Genomic DNA, 8,250 nt, shown 5'->3' with positions numbered 1-8,250 from the left:
GGGGCTTGTCGAGGGGCAGTCTCGGGATGCTATGCTAGTGGCCAATCAGGTCATGTGGTCAGGGATTGCCCCAAGAAGGGCTTGATTTGCTTCCACTGTAACCAGATCGGCCACAAGCGGGCCGATTGTCCGAGGTTGCAAGGAGGGGGAGGAGTGGTGGCGGCGCCTGCGCCCGCCACGATGAGGATTACTAATGGCCGCCATGTCAAGGCGGAAGTCCCGGCGGTGAAGAGTCGCACATTTCAGTTGACCACCGAGGAGGCTCAGGCAGCACCAGACGTTGTGGCTGGTACATATCTATTTCTCCCTGCTCTTTATGATTTGTATGACTTATATACATATTATGCCTGTTTAGGGACCTTTTTGGTCAATGGTATGACAGCACATGTTTTGTTCGATTGAAGTGCTACCCGATCGTTCGTATCTCTTACGCTAAGCAAGAAGTTCTGGGACGCACCCGGAGCTCTAGATTCCCCACTCGAGGTAGAGATTGCAAATGACCGCACCGTTAGTGCTGCGAGGGTGTATCGGGACTGTGTCCTGAATGTGCTTGGAGAGAGGTTTTGTGTCGACCTAGTCCCAATACCGTTGCAAGGACTGAAGGTGATTGTCGGGATGGATTAGCTGGGAGCCAACGGGGCCATGATCGATTGTGAGCGTCAGTTGGTGAGGGTTCGAACCCCAAATGGAGGAGAACTGGTTATTCTTGGTGAGAGGGCCTCACAGGGACCGACCCTCTGTTCGGCCGCGAGGGCGAGGAGGTTTTTACAGCAGGGTTGCACATGATTTCTGACTTATGTATCAGATACGAGGATGAAGACTGTGATAAATGTTGGCAGTATGTCAGTTGTATTGGATTTTTGGGATGTGTTCCCCGAAGAGTTACCGGGAGTGCCTCTGGAGAGGCAAGTAGAGTTTCGCATTGACCTAGTGTCGGGTGCCACCCCAATAGCAAAAGCGCCATATCAGTTGGCACCACCAGAGATGCAGGAGTTATCTGCGCAACTTCACGAGCTGTTGGACCGGGGATTCATTTGTCCAATCAGTTCCCCATGGGGTGCACCGATCCTTTTTGTGAAAAAGAAGGATGGATCGCACAGAATGTGCATCGATTATAGGGAGCTGAACAAACTAACCATGAAGAGCCGTTATCCGTTGCCGAGGATAGACGATTTATTTGATCAACTTCAGGGTGCATCTTGGTTTTCCAAGATTGACCTTCGGTCTCGATACCATCAGATGAGGATTCGGGATGAGGATATACCGAAGACGGCTTTCAGGACTCGGTATGGGCACTATTAGTTCGTGGTGATACCGTTTGGGCTCACCAATGCCCCAGCAGCGTTCATGGACCTCATGAACAGAGTGTGTAGGCCGATGCTGGATCGGTCGGTGATTGTTTTTATCGATGATATACTGGTCTATTCTAAGACCAAGGAGCAGCACGAGCAACATTTTGAGGGAGGTATTAGAGAGCCTAAGAGTGGAGAAACTTTATGCAAAGTTCTCAAAGTGTGATTTCTGGCTGCGGGAAGTACAGTTTTTAGGGCATGTCATCAATCAGGAGCGTATTTCAGTTGATACAGCCAAGGTTGAGGCGGTGATGCGGTGGAAAGTATTAAGGAATGTATCAGAGATTTGCAGTTTCTTGGGCTTAGCGAGTTACTATCGGAGATTTATCCAAGACTTCTCCAAGAACACCGTGACTTTAACCCGCTTGGCCAAGAAAAATGTGACCTTTCAGTGGGGTATGGATCAGCAGATGGCTTTTGAGACCCTAAGACGGAGGTTATGCGAGGATCCGATTCTAGTACTACCTGAGGGGTTAGAGGATTTGGTGGTGTTCTGTGATGCATCGATCTCAGGGTTAGGTGCAGTACTGATGCAGAGGGGGCATGTATTAGCTTATGCCTCGAGGCAGTTGAAGCCACATGAGGCGAATTACCCCACTCATGACCTGGAATTAGGGCAGTGGTGTTCGCCCTCAAGATTTGGAGGCACTATTTATATGGAGTGCGGTTCACTATATATACTGATCACAAGAGTTTGAAGTATCTGATGGATCAGCAGAACCTCAACATGCGACAAAGGAGGTGGTTGGATGTGCTGAAGGATTATGATTGTGAGATTCTATACCACCCAGGGAAGGCCAACGTAGTGGCCGATGCATTGAGCCGCAAGACGGTGGGGTCCCCGATTAGGGGCATTTATATGAGGACGACCGTGATTTCGCCTTTGTTGGATATGATCAGGGAAGCCCAAGTCGAGGGGGGAAAGAAGGAAAATTGGAAGATAAAGAAAATTCGGGGACAGTATCCTTTGTTTGTCAAAGATAGTCGCGACCTTTTGACTCAATGTGGCCGAGTATGGGTACCAGTGACAGGGGGAGTGAGACAGAGGTTATTAGAGGAAGCGCACAAGTCCAAGTTCTCTATACACCCAGGAGCTACGAAAATGTATAGGGACTTGAGGCTGAGTTATTGGTGGCGCTGCATGAAGCGGGAAAACGCTTGGTTCGTGGAGCGGTGCTTGACCTGCAGGAAGGTCAAGGCCGAGCATCAGCGGCCTCATGGGCCATGGCAAGGTTCAGCCACTACCCATTCCCATGTGGAAGTGGGAAGAGATCACCATGGACTTCATCACAAAGTTTCCTAGGACGGCAAGGGGAGTGGACGTTATATGGGTGATCGTGGACAGACTAACGAAGAGTGCCCACTTTATTCCGATTTCCGAGAGTATACCACGGAGAAGTTGGCAGATATTTTTGTACGCGAGGTGGTGGCTAGACACTGGGTGCCCGTGTCTGTAGTCTCCAACAGGGATGTCCGATTCACTTCCAGGTTTTGGAATAAGTTTCATAAGGAACTGGGCACTCAGCTACATTTCAGTACTGCATATCACCCTCAGACCGACGGTCAGAGTGAGAGGACGATCCAGACACTGGAGGACATGCGTACTGGATTTTGGAGGGAGTTGGGATACAAACCTCCCACTGGCAGAGTTTTCGTACAATAACAGTTATCATGCTAGTATTGATCGGGCTCCATTCGAGATGCTATATGGAAAGAGGTGTAAGACCCTGGTGTTTTGGGACGAGGTTGGGCATCGGGTCATTGGGATCACTGAGGTAGTGCTCAAGACTACCGAATTGATTCAGCAGGTGCGCGACCAGTTGCGAGTCACGCTGAGCCGCCGTAAGAGTTATGCTGACCGGCGGCGATTAGACCTTGAGTTCCAGGTGGGGGACTTTGTACTGCTCAAGGTGTCGCCCTGGAAAGGGATTATCAGATTCCAAAAAAGAGGCAAGTTGGGGCCTCGGTTTATAGGCCCTTTCAGGATCTCGGCCTAAGTGGGCAAGGTGGCGTATCGTTTAGAGTTTCCAGAGGAGCTTAGTCAGATTCACAATACCTTCCATGTGTCTCAACTACGGAAGTGTGTTACGGACGAGTCCGCTATCGTTTCTGATGGGTTTTAAGCAAAACATCAATCCTATGGTGTACATGCAAACCCTAATAGCTTTTGGATCTAGTTTGTCTAATGAACAGGAAATTGAATATCCAAAGCTATAAACCCTAGATTTAACATATAATAAACCGAATTAGGGTTTAGAGAATTACCTTTGATTGTTATATAGCTATACTAATCAATTCCTTGATTTGATTAGCTTTAGAAAACTTAGTGCCTCAAGTGTTGCACCTCTAATGGAGTCACAAACACCACTAAGCAACTTGGATGAAGAGGAGAAGAGAGGAGGCTGCCTAAACCATCTAGAAAATCTAGAGGAAGACTTGTCCACGTCTTTGGGGCATAGGGGCCCTTTATATACATGTAGGCTATTAGGGTTTACAACTAGGAAACCCTAATTTGGCTGCTTAAGCCCTAAGCAGCCCATGGACTCCTTTAACATATCCCTTGGATGATTTCTAATGGGCTTCCCATAGAATTCCTCCAACCTATATATTATTTGGTGATCCATAGCCCAATTATAATTATCTTATAATTACAACTTCAGTCCCCTAAGTTTAATTAATCTCTTTTAGCCACAAAATTAATTCTTAATTAATTCTTGACTAATATTAATTAAACAATATGATTTCTTCTTTAATATATTATTCTCATAATATATTAATAAATCATAATTAAACCTTTCTCTCCTTAATTCATCCTACATATTGCTATGGTGAAGGCAACCCAAAAGGACCATGCTCATAATCGGGTCAAGTACATACCAAAATAGTTTTGGACTTAGACACTAATCCAACAGTCTCCCACTTGGATAAGTCTAATAACTATTTTCCATATGACTTCAGAACCTGATCAGCAATCGTAGCTTTCAAAAGTCGCTGTCAACTCTGATCTTATCAGATACGTGTGTCCTTTAGATAAGGGATCATATATTCCTCCATTTTCAAGATATCGTATAGACACAAGACATGAGTTTCAATCATTCTCTCTATACTGTTTCCCGACTTCCGATTTATGACGACTGACAACATACTACAATTGAACACATCAACTTAGTCCCGACTTGGCCAAGCACTTAGGTGTCATCACTAAATCATCAATGGCCCACAAATATCGCTTTTATCCCACTTTGGGTAAAAGGAATGGATAAACTTTGACTCAAATGCTCGCTTGCATTCATTGATCGAATCACACACAACAATAAGTTTTATAACACCAAGTTACTGGTGCATTTATTTATTATCAATGTGCAACCGACCAACAAATAACAACTCACGCGTCTCGGTTTCAAGAATATACAATATTATCGTCTCACTAATCACCCGTGATAAATCCATGACGTGATCCAAGTGAGCATGGGTTTCATCCAATACTCCAAGCTTATCAAAACACTCATGAACCCTGCAGCAAACTTGTGATATGTCTAAACTCTTCAGACAATCTACAAACTCTTCATGACAGTCTTCCTTCATACTTACTTCCAACGTATGACCGACTGTGGAGGTTCGAATAACCCAGTTATGCTGGAAGTCAAAACATGCAAACTGAAACACAATAATAATACTTAATCCTATATGGCCCCAAACTTGTGAGAGTAAATAAAACACTTCTATTTATCCACCATATTGATTACTCATTATTTATCATTTAATGTTTCGGATAATCAACTCATTACTTGAATAACAACAACTGTCCCATGCTCCAAGCATGCACACTTTGTTTCCTATGGTCCATGTTTTGTGAAATAGATCAATTGAAAAACTTTTCCAATGATGCTCATTTCACAATTCCCAATCCTTATCATTTGTGTAAGAACACAAGGTTCTTTGTTACTATTAGAATATGCTAGATTCTAACATTTCATGCAATGATGCTTTCGCAAAGTCATAGCACAAAATTCACCAAGACTTGGCCAATGAAATTACAAAGTACTTTATCGGGAATTGTTACAAGACAATTCCATAGACGCGAAGTCTCACATTCAAAGCACATTCCTTTGAACATCCTTTTTGCATAAAAGTTTCTAATCTAGACATAGACTCTCAATATCCAACTCCCAATATGGAAACATTTCCACATATGCCATATGACAACTCATTCTTAATAGAATCTTATCTATTCATAATAATGTCAATATGGTCCATCCAATACCATACTTCCAACTACTCACAAGCGACCAATCCTCAGCGAACTTTGGATCGTCCTTTGATAGTTGTTTAATTATTTTAGTCAAAACCGATTCTTGTCCTTTTTCCCTCTTAATGTGCTAGACATTTGGAAAATTTCAGAATGCTCAACTATTATAGCATTTGCAAACAATCCTATACCCGAAGCGCGTGGGACACGATGCATAATGTCTTACATAAAGATATGATACTTTATCAATCTTCTGCCATAATATTTCATGTGTCACGTTCTCATAATTCGAACTATGAAGAGGGATGTCGTAATCATAATCGAAATTTGAGAACACACTATGTATCCTTTGAATATATTTATTAAAATTTCTCAATCTAAGCTTTAGATTTTGAAACGAAGTATAATATTTTTTTCCTTAATTATAGCAAAACAACTTTTCAACCCATGCAACTTTGCAAATTGAATCTTTGTTTTTCTATAATTAATATTGCTAACTTGCAATACTCGCCATAATAATCATACAAGCACAACACTTATACTCCCACTATCATGATGATTGTTATCATATAAGCATAACACTTATGCTCCCACTAGCTTTGACATGTATTCAGAAAACAAATGAACTTCTAGAAAACAATGCCTATTGAATTTATGAAATTCATATTTCTAATACCAGATGCTTCGATAAGCCTTTATCTAAGCTTCTTAAACTTATACACATTTGCCTTAGAAAGCTCACATGTGTGTCTAGACAAATTCAGAACTTATACTAAGTCCCAAATGCTTAGACTAATTGCCAAATCTCACAATTTGAACTATGGAAAGGGATGTCGTAACCATAATCGAATTTGAGAATACAATTTTTCACAATTGCGGTCTTCTTAAAATCTCTCTTAGTTAAAGCATTTCCTCACAATCATTTTCATAAAGGAGGGAATCTTATGACACTTAGATTTTATGGTGTATGTGTTCTTATCCATGTGAATTTGTCAAAACCAAAGTTTGCGACAAATCCAAACTCATATGGACTGAACTTTCTTAATCTTGATTTCTTGCCTTGTGGTGAGACGAGTGCCCACCATGTCTTCCAAGTAGTTTAGCAACTTATCCTTACATATCAATGTCCTTTCCATCGATCAAGGTACTTTGTCTTTATGCATTCAAATGAGAACTCATAGAGCTCACATGCATAATTAACTCAATTGGAATGACACAGAAACAAAATAATGTCAACACGATAGGTTGTTAACCACAGTCGTGTGCTAGTGATGATCGATAAGGTTTATTCTTGATCTGTTCTTGAAACTTTTCCAAGATCATTAAAATCTCCCACTGACTCCTTGACATATAAGGTTCTCTTGTCAAGAAACATTTATTGACAAACAAATATTCAAGAGTTAGTGTAGTTCTTATCAAGACAAAACACTTCACATAATTGGTCCTAGTTGGTCTTCGTCTTATCCAAGACAACACAACTTACCAATTTCAAATGTGCAAGAATAAGAAAACTTTTCCAAATTCCACATTTTTTGAGTGTTATAAACCTTGTTAAGACTTTTCACTCAAGTCGCAGTCTTGACTCTAAGACTTGATATTGGAACAAAGTATTATTGACTTCTTGATTAAACCATTTCTACAATTCTCGATTACTCTTCTTAGACATGAAATTGCACTAAGACTCACTTAGAGGATCAATTGAGACATAGTTCTTAATCATTAAGACCTATCATAAAACACAATAAAAGGTACTTTCCCTTCTTCTTAGAATAGAGAAAAATTTATCTTTCTGCCTTCTTGATTCTTCTTATTCATTCTGCCATTAATTTAAACCTTTTCAATCAATTCAGAATTACACTTAATCTTATAAGTATAATCATATTTACTAAACCTTAGTAAATCATGACGAATATCTTTATCACTCTTGTGGTGGACTTGATCAACACACAACCTTGTGTACTCGATCTCCTAGTCCTTCACTTGACACTTTGTCAAAGCATTAGTCTAATTTCCAAATATGAAGTCTCTCATTCATCACGCAACCAAGTTGTATGATTCCAAGTTTCTGTCCGATTGAAACTTGGGAGATGAGAAACTCTCCCTATTTGGTAAATTCTCGACATTTCCACAAATAATACAATTAAGAATCAAATCCATTATTGCTAATAATAGAAACTTTCAAACATCAATTTTTCATACACGCCATTGCAAGGATAAATAAATAAGATAAAATCAAAATTTATTTTATTGCGGAATTTTTTTTTTCTTACAATGCAATTCAATTGAAAACTATGTTATTACATATTTCTTAACAATTTATTCTAACTCCAAGTAGTAGCTCAAGAGTCTAATCTTCAAGCAATGCGATCGAAATCTACTTTCTTCACGATTAGATTCAGCTCACTTCTTCCCTTAAGCTTCCTCTCTTTTCTTCGATCCTACAAAACATCAAAATGTAATCTTATCACATCATGTATTAAGAATCTATAATAGGAACTTAAAAGAGTTAGTTAATGGATTTTACCTGAAGCAGAGCCATACGTCTTGACTCTCCCATCTCTTAGATCTCTCAGGTAGTTAAGGCAGCTTCGTCTTCTCTTGGCAATAAAAGCAAATGGACTCCTTTGGCACAACACACCAGACAATCAC

Source organism: Lactuca sativa, chromosome 4 (genome assembly GCF_002870075.4).
Source record: "Lactuca sativa cultivar Salinas chromosome 4, Lsat_Salinas_v11, whole genome shotgun sequence".
NCBI lineage: Eukaryota > Viridiplantae > Streptophyta > Magnoliopsida > Asterales > Asteraceae > Lactuca > Lactuca sativa.
The sequence above is the reverse complement of the archived record's forward strand: the minus strand, read 5'-3'. Positions refer to the sequence as shown.